We start from the raw sequence: 21591 nt of genomic DNA, 5'->3' as shown, positions 1-21591 counted from the left end.
GAATTTGGTCCTGCTGCTTAGGATTAAGGTCAGGATTAGGATTAGGTTTAGGTTTAGGGTTCCAATTCACGTACCTGACGTTTGGAGTGTGGGTATGATTTTCATGGTTAGGGATCTTCGTTTCGTAGGTGTCTTGGATAGTGCTGAAATAGAGGTTCCTGAAAATTACTTATTGTTATGGTAAGGTTTGCGTAAGGGTTAGGGTTAGTGTTAGGGTGATAGATAGCATTGAAATTGAAATGCCTGTGTCTTCAAATGTGGCTTGGAAAGTTAGCATTAGCATAAGTTCATGGTGAATGTTAGGGATAATGTCGAATTTCAAGTACCTGGGTATTGGAATTTGATCCTGCTGCTTAGGGTTGGGGTTAGAGTTAGGATTAGGTTTAGGTTTAGTGTTTTAATTCATGTGCCTAATGTTTGGAGTGTGGGTGTGATTTTTCGGGTTACATTTTTTTTTTTTTTTATGTCATGGACACTGCTGAAATAGAGATACCTGAAAATGACTAAGGGTAAGGGTAGGGTTAGGGTTAGGGTTAGTGTCAGGGTAATGAATAGCGTTGAAATTGAAATGCCTGTGTCTTCAAGTGTGGTTTGGAATGTTCATATTAGCGTAAGTTCATGGGGAGGGTTAGGGATAATGTCGAATTTCAAATACCTGTGTATTGGAATTTGGTCCTGCACTTCAGGGTTAGGGTTAGGATTAGGATGAGGTTTAGGCTTAGGGTTCCAAGTCATGTACATGACGTTTAGAGTTGGGTATGATTTTTCGGGTTAGGGTTCTTCTTTTTGTAAGTGCCATGGATAGTGCTGAAATAGAGGTACCTGAAAATGACTTAGGTTTAGGGTATGTTTAGGGTTAGTGTTAGGGTTAGGGTGATAGATAGCATTGAAATTGAAATGCCTGTGTCTTCAAGTGAGGGTTGGAACTTTAGTAAGTTCATGGAGATGGTTAGCAATAAAGTCGAATTTCAAGTACCTGTGTGTTGGAATTTGGTCCTGCTGCTTAGATTTAGGCTTAGGGTTAGAATTAGGTTTAAGTTTTGGGTTCCAATTCATGTACCTGACGTTTGCAGTGTGGGTATGATTTTTACAGTTAGGGTTCTTATTTTCGTAAGTGTCATGGAGAGTGCTGTAATAGAGGTTCCCTAAAATGACTTAGGGTAAATATAGCTTTAGGGTAGGGTTAGGGTTAGGGTGATAGATAGCATTGAAATTGTAATGCCTGTGACTTCAAGTGTCGGTTGGAAATTTAGTATTAGCATAGGTTCATGGTTATGGTTAGGGATAATGTAGAATTTCAATTATCTGTGTATTGGAATTTCGTCCTGCTGCTTAGCTTTAGGGTTAGGATTAGATTTAGGCTTTAGGGTTCCAATACATGTACCTGACTTTTGTAGTGTGGGTATGAGTTTTAGGGTCAGGGTTCTTCTTTTTGTGTCATGGATAATGATGAACCTAGAGGTACCTGAAAATGACTTAGGGTTAGAATACAGTTAGCATTAGGGTTAGGGTTAGGGTGATAGATAGCATTGAAATTGAAATGCCTGTGTCTTCAAGTGTGGGTTGGAATGTTAGTATTAGCATAAATTCATGGTGAAGTTTACTGATAATTTCCAATATCAAGTACCTGCATATTGGAATTTCGTACTGCTGCTTAAGGTTATGCTTAGGATTAGGATTAGGTTTAGACTTTGGGTTCCAATTCATGTACCTGACATTTGGAGCGTGGGTATGATTTTTAGAGTTAGAGTTCTTTTCGTAATTGTCATGGTTATTGCTGAAATAGAGGTACATGAAAATGTCTTAGGATTTTTGTAGGGTTAGGGTTAGGTTTAGGGTGATAGTTCACATTGAAATTGAAATGCCTGTGTCTCAAAGTGTGGGTTGGAAAGTTAGTATTAGCGTAATTTCATGGAGAGTGTAAGGGATAATGTCGAATTTCAAGTACTTGGACATTTTTATTTGGTCCTGCTGCTTAGGGTTAGGGTTAGGGTTAGGATTAGGTTTAGGTTTCGTGTTCCAGTTAATGTTCCTGACGTTTGGAGTGTGGGTATGATTTTTCGGGTTAGGATTCCTGTTTTCGTAAGTGACATGAATAGTGCTGAAATAGAGGTACCTGAAAATGACTTAGGGTTAATGTAGGTTTAGGATTAGGGTTAGGGATAGGGTGATAGATAGCTTTGAAATTGAAATGCCTGTGTCTTCAAGTGTGGGTTGGAATGTTAGCATTAGTGTAAATTTGTGGTGAAGGTTAGGGATAATGTCGCATTTCAAATACCTGTGTATTGGAATTTGGTCCTGCTGCTTAAGTTTAGGCTTTGGATTAGGATTAGGTTTAGATTTTGGGTTCCAATTCATGTACCTGACATTAGGAGTGTGGGTATGATTTTGAGGGTTGGGGTTCTTCTTTTCATAAATGTCATGGATATTGCTGTAATAGAGGTACATGAATATGTCTTAGGGTTATTGTAGGGTTAGGGTTAGAGTTAGGGTCAGGGTGATAGATTGCATTGAAATTGAAATGCCTGTGTTTTCCTGTGTGGTGTTTAACGTTTCTATTTGCGTAAGTTCATGATGGGGCTTAGGGATAATGACGAATTTCAAGTATCTGGGCATTGAAATTTGGTCCTACTGCTTAGGGTTAAGGTCAGGGTTAGGATTAGGTTTAGGTTTAGGCTTTCAATTCAGGTACCTGACATTTGGAGTGTGGGTATGATTTTCATGGTTAGGGATCTTCTTTTTGTAAGTGTCTTGGATAGTGCTGAAATAGAGGTTCCTGAAAATGACTTATTGTTACGGTAACGTTAGTGTAGGGGTTAGGGTTAGTGTTAGGGTGATAGATAGCATTGAAATTGAAATGCCTGTGTCTTCAAATGTGGCTTGGAAAGTTTGCATTAGCATAAGTTCATGGAGAGTGTTAGAGATAATGTGGAATTTCAAGTACCTGGGTGTTCAAATTTGATCCTGCTGCTTAGGGTTGGTGTTAGAGTTAGGATTAGGTTTAGGTTTAGTGTTTTAATTCATGTGCCTAATGTTTGGAGTGTGGGTATGATTTTTTGAATTACATTTCTTTTCGTGTCATGGATACTGCTGAAATAGAGGTACCTGAAAATGACTTAGGGCAAGGGTTGTTTTAGGGTTAGGGTTAGTGTTAGGGTAATCGGTAGCATTGAAATTAAAATGCCTGTGTCTTCAAGTGTGGTTTGGAATGTTCGTATTAGCATAAATTCATGGGGAGGGTTAGGGATAATGTCGCATTTCAGATACCTGTGTATTGGAATTTGGTCCTGCAGTTTAAGGTTAGGGTTAGGATTAGGATGAGGTTTAGGCTTAGGGTTCCAACTCATGTAAATGACATTTGGAGTGTGGGTATGATTTTTCGGGTTAGGGTTCTTCTTTTTGTAAGTTTCATGGATAGTGCTGAAATAGAGGTACCTGAAAATGACTTAGATTTAGGGTCTGTTTAGGGTTAGGGTGATAGATAGCATTGAAATTGAAATGCCTGTGTCTTCAAGTGAGGGTTGGAACATTAGTGTTAGCGTAAGTTCATGGTGAGGGTTAGGGGTAAAGTCAAATTTCAAGTACCTGTGTATTGGAATTTGGTCCTGCTGCTTAGGGTTAGGCTTAGGGTTAGGATTAGGTTTACGTTTTGGGTTCCAATTCATGTACCTGCCGTTTGGAGTGTGGGTGTGATATTTAGGGTTAGGGTTCTTTTCGTAAGTGTCATGGAGAGTGCTGAAATAGAGGTTCCTGAAAATGACTTAAGGTTAGTGTAGGTTTAGGGTTAGGGTTAGGGATAGGGTGATAGATAGCTTTCAAGTGGAATTGCCTGTGTCTTCAAGTGTGGGTTGGAATGTTAGCATTAGTGTAAATTCATTGTGAAGGTTAGGGATAATGTTGAAAATCAAGTACCTGGGTATTGGAATTTGGTCTTGCTGCTTAAGGTTAGGCTTCGGATTAGGATTAGGTTTAGGTTTTGGGTTCCAATTCATGTACCTGACATTAGGAGTGTGGGTATGATTTCGAGGGTTGGGGTTCTTCTTTTCATAAGTTTCATTTGTAGTCCTGAAATAGAGGAACCTGAAAATGACTCAGGGTTAGGGTAGGTTTAGGGTTAGGGTTAGGGTTAGCGTGATAGATAGCATTGAAGTTGAAATGCCTATATCTTTAAATATAGGTTAAAATGTTTGTAATAGCATACGTTCATGATGAGTTTTAGGGATAATGTTGAATTTCAAGAACCTGGGTTTTGGAATTTGGTCCTCCTGCTGCTTAGGGTTATGGTGAGGGTTAGGATTAGGTTTAGGCTTAGTGTTCCAGTTTGTGTACCTGATGTTTGGAGTGTGGGTATGATTTTTATGGTTAGGGTTCTTCTTTTCGTAAGTGTTATGGATGGTCTGAAATAGAGGTACCTGATAATGACTTAGGGTTATTGTAGCGTTAGGGTTAGGGTTAGGGTTAGGGTGATAGATTGCATTGAAATTGAAATGCCTTTGTCTTCAAATGTGGGTTGGAAAGTTATGATTAGTGTAAGTTCATGTTGAGGGTTAGAGATAATGTCGAATTTCTGGTACCTAGGTATTGGTATTTGTTCCTGCTCCTTAGGGTTAGGGTTAGGGTTAGGATTAGGATTAGGTTTAGTGTTCCATGTAATGTACCTGACATTTGGAGTGTGGGTATGATTTTTCAGCTTATGGTTCTTCTTTTCATAAGTGTTTTGGATAGTGCTGAAATAGAGGCCCCCCAAAATGACTTAGGGTTTGTGTAGGGTTAGGATTAGGGTTAGGGTGATAGATAGCATTGAAATTGAAATACCTGTGACTTCATGTGTGGGTTGGAAAGTTAGTATTAGTGTAAGTTCATGTTGCAAGTTAGGGATAATGTCGAATTTCAAATACCTGGGTATTGGAAGTTGGTCCTGCTGCTTAGGCTTAAGGTTAGAGTTAGGATTATCTTTTGGTTTAGGGTTCCAATTCATGTACCTGTTTGGAGTGTAGGTATGATTTTTCAGGTTACAGTTCTTCTTTTTGTAAGTGTCTTGGATAGTGCTGAAATAGAGATCCCCAAAAATGACTTAGGTTTTGTGTAGGGTTAGGGTTAGGGTTAGGGTGATAGATAGCATTGAAATTGAAATGCCTGTGTCTTCAAGTGTGGTTTGGAAAGTTAGTATTAGTGGAAGTTCATGGTGAGGTTTAGGGAAAATGTTGAATTTCAAGTACCTGGGTTTTGGAATTTGGTCCTCCTGTTTAGGGTTAGGGCAAGGATTAGGATTAGGTTTATGCTTGGGTTTCCAATTCATGTTCCTGACGTTTGGAGTGTGGGTATACTTTTTGGGGTTAGTGTTCTTCTTTTCATGTCATTTATAGTGCTGAAATACAGGTACCTGAAAATGACTTAGGGTTTGAGTAGGGTTAGGGTTAGGGTGATAGATAGAATAGAAATTAAAATGCCTGTGTCTTCAAGTGTGGGTGGGATCGTTTGTTTTTGCATAAGTTCATGGTGAGGTTTAGGGATAATGTCGAATTTCAAGTACCTGTGTATTGGAATTTGGTACTGCTGCTGAAGATTAGGTTTAGGATTAGGATTAGGTTTGGGTTTTGGGTTCCAATTCATGTACCTGACGTTTGGAGTGTTTGTATGATTTTTATGGTTAGGGGTCTTCTTTTCATAAGTGTCATGGATATTGCTGAAATAGAGGTACATGAAAATGACAGGGTTATTGTAGGGTTAGAGTTAGGGTTAGGGTGATAGATCGCATTGAAGTTGAAATGCCTGCATCTTCAAGTGTGGTTTGGAAAGTTATTTTTTGCATAAGTTCACGGTGAGTGTTAGGGATAATGTCAAATTTCAAGTACCTGAGTATTGGAATTTGGTCCTGCTGCTTAGGGTTAGGGTTAGGATTAGGATTAGGTTTAGGCTTAGTGTTCCAATTCATGTACCTGACGTTTGCAGTGTGGGTATAATTTTCAAGGTTAGGGTTCTTCTTTTCATAAGTGTCATGCATAGTGCTGAAATTGAGTTGCCTGTAAAGGACTTAGAGGTAGCATACATTTAGGGTTAGTGTTAAGGTTAGGGTTAGGGTGAAGTTTGCACTTCAATTTTCCTAGAAGCGTACTTCTAGGATCAGCTCTCCCATGCATGTAAATGGAAGGTTATGATAAATAGTGCAGGTGCTTCTCAGAGAAAGTAGCTACAGCAGTGTGAGTTTACCAGTGCATTCCATGTTCGGACTTACGTCCAACATGATTCACAACACATTCTAGCTGTCTGCATTGCTGAATTCTGTAGCACATCTTTATGAGGCCTTAACAATGAAATGCACTTTGGCCTAGAAATTGCATTGTGGTTCTGCTGAAAGAGAGTTGCTGGAAAGTCCCCACCTTTGCCCTAAGAAGAACTTGATGTTAGAAGCCAAAACCACTCTTCAGAATGATCCTGCAGTTTGCACTTCAGTTTTACTACAAGCATTTATCTAGCGCAAGCTCTCCCATGCAAGTCAAAGGAAGGTTATGATAAAAAGAGCAGTTCCTTGTCACAGGAAGGAGCTAGAGCTCTTTGAGTTTACTACTGCACTCTACTCTTGGACTTTCATTCAAAATAATTCACAACACTTTCTACCTGTCTGCATTGCTGAATTCTGTAGCACATCTTTATGAGGCCTTTACCACCAATAGCACTTTGGCCTGGAAGGAACATTGACGTTCTGCTGAAAGACAGGTTCTGAAAAGTTGTCAACTTTGCCCTAAGAAGAATTTGGTGTTAGAAGCCAAAATCACTTTTAGGAATGACCTGGCAATTTGCACTTCAGTTTTCCTACAAGCATGCTTCTAGCGCCAGCTCTCCCATGAAGGTGAATGGGAGGTTATGATAAAAAGTGCTGTTCTTTCTCAGAGAAAGCAGCTAGAGCACTGTGAGTTTACTAGTGCACTCTAGGTTTGGACTTACATCCAACACCATTCACAACTCATTTTAGCTGTCTGCATTGCTGAATGCTGTAGCACATATTTTTAAGGCCTCTAATGTAAATAGAACTTTGGCCCAAAAAGAACATTGAGATTCTGCTGAAAGACACGTGTTTGAAAGTCCTCACCTTTTCCCTAAGAAGAACTTGATGTTAGAAGCCATAACCCCTCTTCAGAATGATCTGGCAGTTTGCACTTTCATAATTAGAAATCATCTAATTATTTTTTCTAAATATTTTGTTGTTTCTCTTGTTAGATGAAGGCCAGCCAATGCAGTCATTTTTGTTTTGTTTTGTGTTTTGAGATAAGGTCTTGCTATGTAGTTCAGGCTGGCCTTGAACTCATGGTGACCCTCCTACCTCAGCCTCCCAAGTGGTGGGATTATAGACATACATCACCATGCTGGGCTGCAATCATTTAAAAAATATTTTCCAGTATTTTGTATAATTTCAAAAGGTAATATGGAAAAGATATGATACAAAAAATATGATATTTTTCTGATAAACAGAATTTGTTTACTCTTACAAAGAGATTGGAAAGGAATTACATTTAAAAACCAGAATTCATGATTCTTTAAGAATGCTCTAGGCCCTCAAAAGGAATAGATTCTCTTCTAACTCAATCTTACAATATCAGTTTCCAGGCCTATCACCTGAACATTAACTTTTGATTAAGGAGATTAAGAAATTTATACTTAAAAGGAAAAATTAGGAACTGTTGTAGGATAAAGAATGAGGACTAATTCATATAAATGCCTGGGAAGCAGACAATGTGAAGCATCAGCCACACACTGTACTGGAGGAATAAATGTTCAGGAGATGGGTGGTGGAATTCATTTTATCTTAAGTAAAGCCTTTTCCCTTTCTAACAACAACAACAAAAAGGTTTTAAAGAAGTAGTAGAAGTAGGAGTTTTAGTTTTCTTTGATGTCATTCTTGTTCAAAGGACCCAAGGAGTGAAAGTGTTTTACATCAGTTCTTCCATTGTCCTAAAAGTCTACTAATGACTGTATTTTGTTTTCCTAAATGTAGGCCTATGAGCATGTTCTGAAAAGCATATTAAAGTACTTTTTCTAAAATATTGAGCAGACTTTATTAAATAATCACATTTTTTCCAGAAAACATGTTCTGCTTTTCCCCCATGCTTGTCTGACGTTTCTTTTTTTTATTCTGGTGAATTGTTTTTATTATTTGCAGTGTTTTATTTTTACAAGCAATGATGAAATTAACATCTTTGAGTAATTATCGATGTACACTTGTGCTGGGTTTTCTGTAAAATATTAATGTAAATTTTTTAAATTTAAATTTTATTTTATTGGTGCATTTTTGGTATACAATATAATGATATTCATCTTTGGAAATTTGCCTCTTTACATAATATCTCTTGGTTCTTATTTTTCCCCCTTCCCCTGCCCTTCTTTGAACACCTCCATCCCTCCTTATTTACAAAAACTTTGTTTCCAATTTTTCATTTTCTCATATTAATTCCCTTCCCTTCTTTCCTTTTCCCTACCCCTCCCACTTCCCCTTCCCCTTTGTCCCTTTTCTTCCTTTGTCCCACATTTCTTACTGTTCATTATAAAATTCAAGGAATGAAATGCCTTAGGGAAGCCATTAAGTCCTTGAGTGTTTTCTAAATCCCTCAAGAAACTCAGAACTTTTAATAATATGGATATTTTATTCTTTTAATCAGCTTACTTATGGGAAAATATTCCCATTTCACCTAAGGTGAATCTATAACTGTATTTTATATAAACTTTCCTTTTTACAGGATGGTATTTTAATCATCTTGCTCTAACTTCCTGCCAACGAGTTGCAGCCTTTGCCTCTACTATATTAAAGGATAATTTTACACTTCAATACTGATACCAGTTACTGCCATCATCTACTTAATGCAGGTATCATTTTAAAAGTAAGATATATTTGCCGCATTTCCTGGAAAATTAAACCTAGCTGGAAATTAGTCTTGAAAACCAGAGAACAAAGATGCCAGCCCCTGTGAGCCCATCCTCACCTTCCTGCCACCACTGTTCTCTTACTCCTGGCTATCATGTAAGGCAGGGGAGGCCAGGATGGGCTGATTGGGGATGGCACTTTTGATCTCCAGTTTTCAAAGCGTGATTATTTAACAGCTAGGTCTTATTTCCTGGGAAAGATGAAGGGCTTAGAAGTTTTGTTTTTTGTTTGTATATTTTGAGAAAATATAGAGTGATGAACCAGAGGAATGTGTGGCCACAAGGTTCCTAAATCAGCTGAGGTTTTAATATTTTTCCTTATATCAGTAAGTTAAATTCCCTAATCCAAATCTTACATGCATACATTCTACTACTCAGTCAAATATTTTTTCCCAAAATTTAAAAACTTCAAAAGACAAAGGAAGGACAAATCTCTCTACACTAGCATCAAAGTCATTATGAAGCTATCAGTGTTTTAATTCTTTGAAATTTTCTTTCTAGAGGAAGAATTGCAATCTGACCTACTCATTTATTAGTATAGACAATAAAAATGGAATATATTTGTTTATTTGTTATTGTTTTAATAGATTTGCAATGTAATCATTTTTCTGAGTTTTACAGGGGAAGTGTTTAAATCAGAGGAATGTGTGGGACAGTAAGAATGTGTGGGACAGTAAGAACCATCTTCTTTGTGTTTGATTCTCACAGTTGTCATGCTCTACACCAGATAAGAATCTGGACAAAGCCAGCCAATAGCTTTCTGTCCTAGGTACAAAATCTTACCCTAAAATTAACTGCTGATTTTTTATGATTATTTTATTTGTTATATAAGTGTAAAAGTTATTTTTAGGATGAGTGTAGTAGTAATCAACAGAGAGATATGCATTGGTTTGGTGGAAAAAACATTGAGTATTGCAAGCATTCTTTTGCAACATGAAGGAAAACAAAGAATTGCAAAGTTTTTTTTTTTTACAGGTTTGCCTTATTTTATGGGTTCACTTTGCTTTTTCTCAGATAATTGTGGTTCTCAGTTCTCAGGAGAGTATTTCTATTGGATATCAAAGGCTGCTTTTTAACACATGTCATATTCCAGTTCTGAGCACACCCTCATACCATTTCTAGTGCTTTGGGTTATTATCTTGAGGTGGCTTCAGAGGTTTTGGAAGGTAGTTCCCTGTCCTTTGTTGCATCTGACTTAAAATATATATATATATATATATATATATATATATATATATATATATATATATATATATATGGAGGAGTTGGGAAGGAGCTGAATGGTAGAGCACTTCTCTAACATAAGTAAGCCTGGAGTTTGACTCCCAGCATCACAAAAAAAAAGAGAGAGGAAGGAAGGAAGGAAATAAGAAAGAAAGAAAGTAAAGAAAGAAAGAAAGAAAAGATGGAGTAGAAAGTAATAATGAAGGCATAAGTGGGATATTTCAAGTTAAAATGGCATAGTGCCATTTGTTTTCTTTCTTTGCATCTCTCTCTTCCTTCCATCCTGCCTTCCTTCCTTTCTCTCTCTGTATCTTCCTCCCTTCTTTATTTCTTTCCTTTCTTTTACTCACCCTCCCTCCCTCTCTCCTCCATTTCTTCCTTCCTTCCTTCTTTTCTTCTTTCCTTCTTTCCTCTTGTCTTCCTTCCATCTTGTGTAATGGGCACATGCTATTACTGATATTCTTCTATACTCCTCAATTTTATTTAGTGTAGGGCATTCTTACATTGATATATTTTAAATTACATATTTTATATTTTAAATTATTACTATAGCAAAAGAAAGCATAAGTGGGTGAATTTCCATACTCATTTCTTACACTGTGTAAACAAAATTTTCTTTATGTATGTTTACTATGAAATTCACTTTATCTTCTTATATACACTAAGAGCAGCATTTTAAAGGTCCCCTGCATGTAAGATGCCAACATTTTCTTCTTTCCCTCACAGGTTTTGCGTATGAAGCAAAAAGACAGTGATCTAAGAGATTATAGACTTTGTGATTGAAACTTCCTAATCTTGTAAGGCAGGATAACAAGAGAGGAGAAGTCACTACCCGAAGTTCCGTAGTTACTTAGAGATTCCAGAGTTATTGAGGTTTCATTGTTGCTCTCAATTTACTTCAGTCTCCTCATTGTTACCAGGTATCAAGAGATGTAAATGAATGGCTGGTGTCAATTTCACACTGGTTACTGAGTTTATCCTCTTGGGACTGACAGATCACGTGGTGGCCCGGTTCCTGCTGTTCCTGCTGATTTATACTGTTTCTCTGGTGGGCAATCTCGGGATACTTTTTCTCATCCAAGTGACTCCCAAGCTTCACACACCCATGTACCACTTTCTCAGTTGTCTGTCATTTGTTGCCTGCTATTCATCCGTTTTTGCACCCAAAATGCTGCTGAATTTCTTTGTGGAATGGGAGACAATCTCATTCTCCACATGCATTGTGCAATATGTTTTATTTCATGTCACTCATTACCATTGAGGGCTTTCTGCTTGCAGCAGTGGCTTATGGCTGCTATTTGGCCATTGTGAACCCTTTACTCTAAACAGTGGCCATGACCAGAATAGTTTGCGTTGTCCTTGTGTTGGGCTCATATGTCAGAGCGTTAATCAACTCACTGACACACAGGATTGACTTAATGAGGCTGTTCCTCTGTGGGCCCAATTTCATCAGTCACTTCTATGACCTGCCTCCCTGTTAAAGCTTTCCTGCTCTGACACATCCATGAATGAATTACTGCTGTTAGTCATCAGCGCCATCACCACCATGGTCAAGTTCTTGACAGTGGTGATCTCCTACGTCTTTATTGTTGCTGCTATCCTGAGGATCCTCTCAGCACCAGGTAGACAAAAAGCCTTCTCCACATGTGCTTCCTATCTAAAAGGTGTGACTATATTCTATGGCTCACTAAGCTTCAATTACATGCAACCCAGTTTGCAATATTCCTTAGAACAAGAGAAGGTGGGATCTGTACTCTATACTTTGGTGATTCTTATGTTAAACCCCTTGATTTCCAGCTTGAGGAAGAAGGAGGTGAAGAAAGCTGCCAAGAGGGCCATAGAAAGGAGACACCTTCCTTGTTAACTTCACAGCAAAGCCAAGATATGAAGCAATATTTCATATAATAAGGCTCGAAGAGATTTAATAAACACTTCAGCCCCACTGGAACATAGAATTTTTTTCCATTAAGTTTATTGGTACATTTTAGGTATACAATACAGTTACATTCATCATTGGAATCTTTCTTGTACCTTTACATGATGTACCTTTGTGCTTATTTTTTCCCCATTCCCCTGTCCTCCCTTCACCCACTTCTCCCTTCCCTAATTACAAGACTTTGTTTCTATGTTTTTCCTTTTCTCATATTTTTTCCTTTCCCTTCTTTCCTTTCTCCTAGCCCTCCCAATTCCTGTACTCCTTTAGACATTTTCTTCCTATTTCACAGTATCAAATATACATTTTGATTCTTCTTTACACATTTAAATTTTCACACAAGAGAAACTATTTGGTATTTCCACATGTGTGTCCTGTTTATTTCACTTAAGAGTATGGCCTCAATATGCATCCATTTAGCTATAAATGTCTCTAGTTTCTCATTCTTATGGCTGAGTAGTACTCCATTTTATAAAAACCCCCACATTTTTTTTATCCAGTCTCCAGTTGATGGGCAACTGGGCTGTTTCCTAGTTTTAGCTATTACAAACTGTGCCACTATAAACATGGGCATGCATACATCACTGCAGTATGATTCTTTTAATTCATTTGGGAAGATACCCAGTAGAGAAATAGCTGAATCAACTGGGACTTCCAATCCTAGTTGTTTGAGGTATCTCTGTACTAATTTCCACAGTGGTTGCACCAGTCTGCACACCCATCAACAATGAATAAGAGTTCTTTTCTCCCCACATCCCTGTCAGCACTTATTATTGGTTGATTTCATGATAACAGTCATTCTTTCTGGGGTGAGGTGGAATCTCAGCATTGTTTCCATCTGCATCTCTTTAATGACCAGTGACTTTGAACATTTTTTCATATATTTATTTGCTGCTTTTACTTCTACGTCTCAGAAATGTCTGATCATTTCAGTTGCCCATTTTTGAATTGAGTCTTTTCATTTGGGATGTCTGAATTTTTTGAGTTCTTCATATATTCTAGATAGTAGGACTTTGAGGAACATCTGGTAAAACTTTTTTCCCACTTTGTAGGTTGTCTCTTAGCTCTGTTCATGGTTTCTCTTGCAGTGCAGAAGCTTTTTAATGAGATGAGATCCCAGTTGTTAATTCTTTGTGCTAGTTCCCGTGCTACTGAGGATTTGTTCATAAAGTCCTTTCCTATGCCAATGTCTTCGAGAGTTCTACCTAACTTGTCTTCCAGCAAGTTTAGTGTTTCTGCTTTAATATTCAGATCTTTAATCCACTTCAATTTTAGTTTAGTTCCTGGTGAAAGATAGAGGTCTAGTTTTAATCTTTGGCAAGTTGAAATCCAGTTTTTCCAACATCATTTATTAAAGAGGCTATCTTTCCTCCAGTAATGATAGTTGGCTCCTTTGTCAAAGATGAGGTAGCTGAGTATTTCTGGAGTTGTTTCTGTATCTTCTATGCCACTGATAATCAAGTCTGTTTCTTTACCAGTACCATGCTGTTTTTATCACAGTGGCTTTGTAGTATGGTCTCAAGTTGGGAATTGTGATACCCCCTGCCATGACTCTGTTGCCTAGAATTGGTTTTGCTATTCTAGGTTTCTTCTGGTTCCACATGAACTTTTGGATTGTTTTCTCTAGTTCTGTGAAATATGCTGCTGGGATTTCAATCAGAATTACAATGAATGTGAATAGCAGTTTTGGAAGTATGGCCATTTTCACTATATTGGTTCTTTCTATCCAGGAACAGGGGATATCTTTCCATTTTCTTATATCCTCTTTATTATCTTTTTTTCAGAGTGCTGTAGTTCTCAATGTAGAGGTCTTTTACTTTCTACGTTAGATTGATTCCAAGATATTTTATTTTTGGATGCTATTGTGAAAGGGATTGTTTCCTTAATTTCTCTTTCATTTAGTCTGTTATTTGTGTAAAAGAAGGCTATTGATTTTTGAGTGTTGACCTTGTATCCAGCTACTATACTGTATCTGTCAACTAAGTCTAGAAGTCTTCTGGCAGAGTTTTTTTGATCTTCTCTGTAGATTATCATCATCAGCAATAATCAGCAATAATGACAGTTTAAATTCTCCCTTTCCTATTATTATTCCTTTTATTTCTTTCTCTATTCTAATTGTTGTGGCTAATGTTTCCAAAACTATATTGAACTGGAGTGGTGATAGTGGACATCCTTGACTTCTTCCTGATTTTAGCATGAAGGTTTTTAGTTTTTGACCATTTAGTATGATGTAGGCTATTGGTTTTTCTTGGATAGCCTTTATAAGTTGAGAAAAAGACCATCTATTCCAATTTTCTGCAGGGTTTTTATCATGAATGGGTGTTGAATTTTATTGAATGCTTTTTCTGCATCTATTGAGATGATCATATGGTTTTTGTCCTTGCCTCTGTCAATATAGTGTATTACATTTATTGATTTATGTATGATGAACCATCCTTGCATCACTTGGATAAATCCAACTTGGATAGGGCATGTGATCTTCTTGATGACCCTCTGTATTCTGTTTTCCTGTATCTTATTGAGGATATTTGCATCTATGTTCATTAGGGAGATTGGCCTGTAGTTCTCTTTTTGGGTTAGGTCTTTCCCTGGTTTTAGAATCAAAAGTAACACTTGCTTCCATGAATGAATTTGGAAGTATTGTTTCCCTTTCAATTTCATTGAAAAGTTTAAAGAGTAGTGGCAATAGTTCTTCTGTAAATGTTTTGTAGAATTCAGCGGTGAAACCATCAGGATCCAGGCTTGTCTTTGTTGGTCGATTTTTAATTATGTTTTTAATTTCACTGACTATAACTGGCATGTTTAGAATTATTATATCTTCTTAATTCAACTTTGGTAATTCATATGTATCTAGAGATCTGTACATTTCTTCTGTGTATTTCATTTCATTAGAGTACAGGTTCTTGAAGTAGATATTGATGATCTTCTGGCTTTCTGCTGGATCTGTTGTGACTTCAACCTTTTCATTCCTAATAACATGTATTTGAACCTTTTTCTTCCTTTTTTGATAAGGTTGGCTAAGGCTATATCAATTTTATTTATTCTTTTGAAAAACCAACTCTTAGATTTGTTGATTTTTTTGTATCATTCTCTTAGTCTCCATTGGATTGATTGCTGCTCTGGTCTTTATAATGTCCTCCCTTTTATGAGCTTTGGGTTTGTCATGCTCTTCTTTTTCTAGGAGATTGAGGTTCAGCATTAGGTTGTTTATTTGAGCTCTCTCTGTTTTCCTAATATGGCCATTCACAGTTGTGCATTACCCTCATAGAACTGCTTTCATTGTGTCCCATAGATTCCTGTATTGGCATTATCATTTATGTGTAAAAACTGTCTAATTTCTTCTTTTACTTTTTTTTTTTTGGTACTGGGGATCAAACTTCGGACCTTGTGCTTGTGAGGCAGGCACCAGAACCACTGAGCTAAATCCCTGGCCCTAATTTCTTCTTTAATTTCCTCTGTGACCCATTGGTTGTTCAGGAGAGTTATTCAACTTCTGTGTCTTTGTGAAGTTCTTGCTTTTTCTTATGCTACTGATCTCCAGTTTAATTGCACTGTGTCTGAAAATATACATGGGATGACTTCAGTTCCTTTGCATGTACTTAAACATGTTCTATGAGCTAGTATGTGGTCTATTTAGGAGAATGACCCATGTGCAGCTGAAAATAATGTATATTCTGATTTTGTGGGGTGGAACACTCTGTAGATGTCTATTAAGTCCACCTGTTCAAAAGCTTGGTTCAGTTCTCATATTTCATTGTTGATTTTTTGTCTAGATGATCTGTTTGTGATAGTGGGGTATTGAGGTCCCCTACTACAATTGTATAAGTGCTTATTTTGTTTTTCATGTTCCCTAATATTTGTTTTGTATAGTTGGGGGCATTAGTATTTGGTGCATATATGTTTATGATTGCCATCTCTTCCTCTAGGATTGCTCACTTTACAAGGATGTAGTGACCTTCTTTGTCTCGCTCAATTAGTTTTTGTTTGAAATTTACTTTGCAAATAGGATAGCTACTCCTGCTTTTTGTTGGGTTCCTGTCACATGGAGAATTGTTTTCCACCCTATTACTTTCAGTCTTTGAGTTTCTTATTGAACTAGTTGCAGTTCTTGTATACAGCATATTGCTGGATTTTGCTTAATCCATTCTGCCAGTCTATTTCTTTTGATTGGTGAACTGAGGCCATGAACATTGATGGTTATAACTGATATATATATTGACTTATCATTGTCATGTTATTTTCCTGTGGTTGGTTCATTTTATTTTTTGCCCTCTCCCTTTAATTTCTTGCCTTGTCTGATGAATTTGCTCTGTTGGGCCTCATGGAGTTGTGACCTTTGCTGTCTTTTTCTAGGATACTGTTTAGAATTATTTGGAGTGCTCATTTGGTATTCATGAAGTTTCTCATGTGTTCTTTGTCACGGAAGTATCTTATTTCCCCCATAAGTTTTGAAAGATAGTTTTGCAGGATACATTGGTCTAGGTTGGAGGTTGTTTTTGTTTAGGGCTTGAAATGCCTCACCCCAGGCTCTCCTTGATTTGAGGGTTTGTGTAGAAATGTCTGCTGTGATTCTGATAGGCTTTTCTTTGCATGTGATTTGTTTCTTTTCTCTAACTGCTTGTAGTATGTTTTTCTTCTGTTGGGTTTCAAGGATCCTGATTATTATATGTCTAGGTGTAGATTTTTTTGATCATGGCTAGTTGGAGCCCTATATGCCTTACTCATCTGTATGTCAAATTCTTTACCTCTGTTTGGGAAATTTTCTGTCATTAATTCTGTGAACAGTTTTTTATGTCATTTGTACTTTCTTCTGCTTTACCATGGACTGCTATCAGTCTTATATTATTCTTCTTTGGGTCATCTAGGAGTTGCTGGATTGATTTCTCATGGTCCCTTACTATTTTTAAGAGATTTCTCTTTTCATGGTCGCTGACCACATTCCTGTGTTCCATATCTGATATTCTGTCTTCAGATTGCCTCACTCTGCTGTGTGTGCTGTGAATAGAGTTTGTAATATCCTGGATATCTGCTTGAATCTGTTTCATGGATTCCTTTTCTTTCCTATGGTGGGCATTCATGGTTTGCATCATGGTCCTGAACTCATATTTTTTTTATTTGTTTCTGTTCTCGAGTCTCTAATCATATCTTTCATTCTGCTCACCATTTCTGTAGTTATATGGGAGATTACTTCTGTTTTGAATTTTTCTAGAACCTCATTCTTCTGTCTTGTTACTTCCTGTGCTATCAGTTCAGGGTGTACAGTTGGTTTATTATCATATTTTTTCTACCTCATTTCCCCCAGAATTTGCCTTTGGTGGGCTGGAAGTCTGAGTTTGCAACTTGCTTGTGTGTCTTCTCATTTTTGTCTTTGGTACTGTCCTTGGTTTAATTCCTGGGTTGATACTTCAAATTGCTTATTGTAAGTATCTTTGTTGTTTGAATTTAGAACCCTTAGGGAGTGACTGCCTCTCAGAAGTGTCTTCCAGATATTGCTGGTCTTTAGGTTTTAAGTCTCTAATGACTCAGGCTATCTCATTTTCATTATATCAGGAAAGAAAGCTGATTAGATCAATCACAACCCCTTTTCCCAAGTGATACAATTAGCAGCACTACAGCATCAAGCACATTTTAGAAAATGACAGTTTGTGGTACTTATTAATCTATCATCTTTAACTGTGTGAATTAAATCAAAATCGAGGACCAACCAGCATATATTTATAGTGAATAAACTCTTCAATATAGAAACTTTACCCTTCAGGATGTGGAGTTAGAAGGAGTTGGGGAGGGAGGGATAGATAGGTAGAAGGATGGGGAAGGTTAGCAGTGAGGCCAGAGGACAGGAAGATCACACAAACTCTTAAGAAACTGTTGAAGACAAGAGGAAAAGACAGAATGAAAGAACAAAGATGTGAACAGAATAACCTAACAGCAATAGGGAGGCTAGAAACTGTATTTTCTTTCCTTTAAAACTAATGACAATTGAGAGAAGGAAAAAGAGAAGAAAAGAAAAAGAAAGAAGAAATCCAAGTTAGGGCCAGAACAGAAACAAAAAGGGAAATGAAGAACAATGTGAGAGAGTTACAGAATGAGAGATAGAGAAAGAAAAGAAGACAAAAAAAGAAAGAGAAAAAAGAAAAATTTGAAAAGAGTAAAAAAAATTAAAAATAAGAGAAAAAATAATTTTGATAATAACAAATGAATAAAATGAAGGGCCTCCTTCAGAGTATGTCTCTGCTGTCACAATAGATAATGTGGACAGCATTGTGCAAATATAAGTCTATTAGTCTCAGCAAGCCAGTAGCAGACCTGTGAGATTCAGGCTGATTTCTGGTTGCAAGGTCCAAGTTGAGCTCCCTGTCCTCCTGTTGGGTTGAACTCTGCAAGGTTCTACTGCAGGTTCCAGCTGCCTTTCCCCTGAATATAGTCCAGGCTCTGATGGGAGGTGATGGTCCCTCCAACTTACCAACTATGGTGTTCTGGTGTGCCTTTATTGCAGAGATTCTCTTCACTTTTCCAGTGGGGTTCAATTTTCATTGAGGAGCCTGAGAGAGGCCTTCTTTCTGTTGTTCACTTCTGCTCTATCTTCTGCAGCTCAGGACAATGCCCTTTATGACTCCTTGTGCCTCTGCAGTTTGGAACCAGTTACTAATGCAGCCAGGAGGCTAGAGGCCAGGGCAGGGTGTTGCTGCAGGCACCCCCACGGCTTTGCAGGACTCTCAGAGGCTAGGTGTGGGAGAGGGGCAGCAGCCCCAGCTCCATGAGGCTGAAGCCCTCACCTGTCCATTCGCTCGTTGCTCAGAGGCTGCACTTAGAATTTATTTTATTGGAACTTGGTGTTAATATTGCTGCAAAAAGAGACCTACAAGACTACATTATGTAGAACACATGACTGGTTATTTTGTTAAATAACTTGAGAATTAGACTCAAATCTATGGCAATTACCTAAGACAATTCATGATATTTTATTTCCTTTGTATGAGTAGAAGTGAATATAAATATACATGCATTTATTCACATAATATATGTATTATACACAGATACATGTAGAAATGTACAGATTCAATCACACAAATATATAGAGGGAATTATAAAATTCACAAATAATTACTTATCTCCTAACTTGTACTCCTTTCTAAGAGCAGAAGTAAGTAAAATATTTTCATGACAAAAAATATTGGTACTTGTTTTACATGGAAAATGGACAAGTACTTGTTCCAAAAATAACGTTTACTATTTACAGCTTAACATTATTTAAAAGAAATGTGCACAGGTAAACTACTCAGAAGAATTTGGTCCTAGAGCACCATGCCCTTCAAAATGTTGTTCTAACAGTTTTCCACTTCCCATCTCTGTGTCCACCACTAACTATGAAATTAAATAGGACAGAATGCCTATTTTATTACTTCTCCACACAGAAAGGTCATTAAAACCTTGTGAAAGAAGATTTACTCTGAAGAATTTTACTTTTGTGCTTAGAAAAGATCAATCCAAGACAGTTAAGGGACCTTTGGTAATCAGATTTGTTCCTTCCTTTCTTAAAGGATTTCCTTCTATCCTCTTTGGATTTGAGAATAAAATTCTGGATTTTCCACCATTCTTTTCATATTTTAAAAACAAAATCCTAAGAATTAGTGTTCCAAGAAGGGACAACATGTGCATTGTACTTCGAGTCATGAAATCCTCTGAATCCAGTAAAGTTTCTTCCATTTAAATTTTACATGAATGTACATCTTCATAAACCCAACCTGACAAGTCTGTTCCATTCTGACATCTTCTCACATTGCTGCAAACTCTCCTATATGAAAATAGTACGAGGTTCTACATAGCACCTGTTTATAAATAAAATTATACTAAACTTTTGGAGTTTGATTCAAATATTTAAATAACTAGAGAGAACTGGACTAATTAGCAAAAAGCCATAGCTGAAGACTCAGTTTATAATAACTGAAATTTTTACGTAGGAGGCTGTGTTAAAGTTTTATTATTTTCTTTTTTATAGCACCTATGACCATTTAAGGAAATGGTACCAATATCTATATAAGTGAAAATCAAAGTACCATATTGAACTGTATAATACATTAGATAATAATTCAAGAAAATATTATGAAAATTCAATTTTCAAAATTAATACCATCAGCATCAGTATATAACAATTGTGTAGCCCTTTACAATTTTTCAAAACTATTACATATATGGTTGAAAGTAGGCTTCTAAAGGTCATATACCATACATTTATTATTTATTTACATGAGATACTCAGATAAGTGCACTTAAGTGAAAGTTGTAGAATAAAATAAACATAAAATAATTATGATAAGTAAATTTAATTAATGCAGTCTCTCACATTTTTAAGAGCATCGAATATATTATATCTAGAAGATGCAGCACAAGAAATATTATACAGGCAAGATAACTGAAAATGAGAACAAGAAATTGATCTACTTAGATATTCTATTACAATATACATCCTACAAACTAAGGAACTGGTTTCCCAGAAGAGCAAAGATAGCATAGTTCCATAAGTATGTATGTGAGAGAGGATGTGATATTTCATGAAAATGACTTTTTTGGTCTTAAATCAAACTTCAGCTCATTCCCACAAGTATACTATATTATATTTTGAAAACAAATAAAAAGCTAGTTGCTTCTAGAAGAAAAGTAAATTATTCCGGCTGGAATTCTAGTGGAAAGTAGAGAAGCTGATGGCTGATTTTATTTTTAAAAATAAGAAAATGAGCAAAAAAATTGGTACTTTTGAAATAAAGCTACATTATATTTATTAGATATACATTGGACCTTCAAGTTATGACCAGCCTGGCTTATAAAAAATGAGTTATGACTGGAATTTTAGTTTTAACTTACAATAAAAGTCTTGAGGTAGAATACAAATGCTGGCTGCTTGAGGTTCCAGATGGTCTCAGATACAGATTTAACCCCTAAAGAGTTCTGGAAGGAACATGACAACATTCTCTCCTGTGTGGGGTTAATAGAGAAATCCTGGAAAATGTCTCTCTAAGGACACTGAGATCTACCTGTGTGTAGGAGACTTTGAAGGCTGTGTGGAGGAGCCTGAACCTTCATTGGCCAACTTGAGTTATAACCAGCCCTTGGGAACAAACTGAGTTCATAGGTCAAGGGTCCACTGTAAATGAAATTATATAATAATATATGTAAATAACATAGCTTTTCTTAATGTAAATTCAACTTAGCTAAGTATATTCCTAATGTTTTTTAATAGTGATACAATTAATCAATAGGACATAAATGAGGAATCTGTAAATGAAATATCTGAGGCTACTCTGCCACTTGAGAAGTAAAATATCAGAAAACAGACTTATGAACATTTGCACTCTCAAAGCCTTCACTCCACATCTAAAACTAGTCACTGTTCACATCCACAGTGGGAGAAATCAGGAAGCAACAGACTTTCTCTTCCATGACTTTGCTCTTGGTCTGCAGGATGTCTATGAGATACATGATAAATTTTTATTCTGTCCAAGTAGCTCTGAGTTTCTGAT

At 36.8% G+C, this 21591-nt stretch overlaps 2 pseudogenes across 1 annotated transcript in view; both read left to right on the top strand.

The window, feature by feature from the left end:
- Positions 1–21591, top strand: part of LOC110348299 (olfactory receptor 5J3-like) — a 110126-nt pseudogene that overhangs the window by 74425 nt on the left and 14110 nt on the right. The window lies entirely within an intron of this gene.
- Positions 10827–14368, top strand: LOC147822142 (olfactory receptor 5J3-like; annotated as a pseudogene).

The sequence above is a fragment of the Heterocephalus glaber genome, unplaced genomic scaffold (genome assembly GCF_053883595.1).
Source record: "Heterocephalus glaber isolate CG9 unplaced genomic scaffold, H.glaber_assembly_v1.0 deba00001673, whole genome shotgun sequence".
NCBI classification, from domain to species: Eukaryota; Metazoa; Chordata; class Mammalia; order Rodentia; family Bathyergidae; genus Heterocephalus; species Heterocephalus glaber.
The sequence above is the reverse complement of the archived record's forward strand: the minus strand, read 5'-3'. Positions and strand labels throughout refer to the sequence as shown.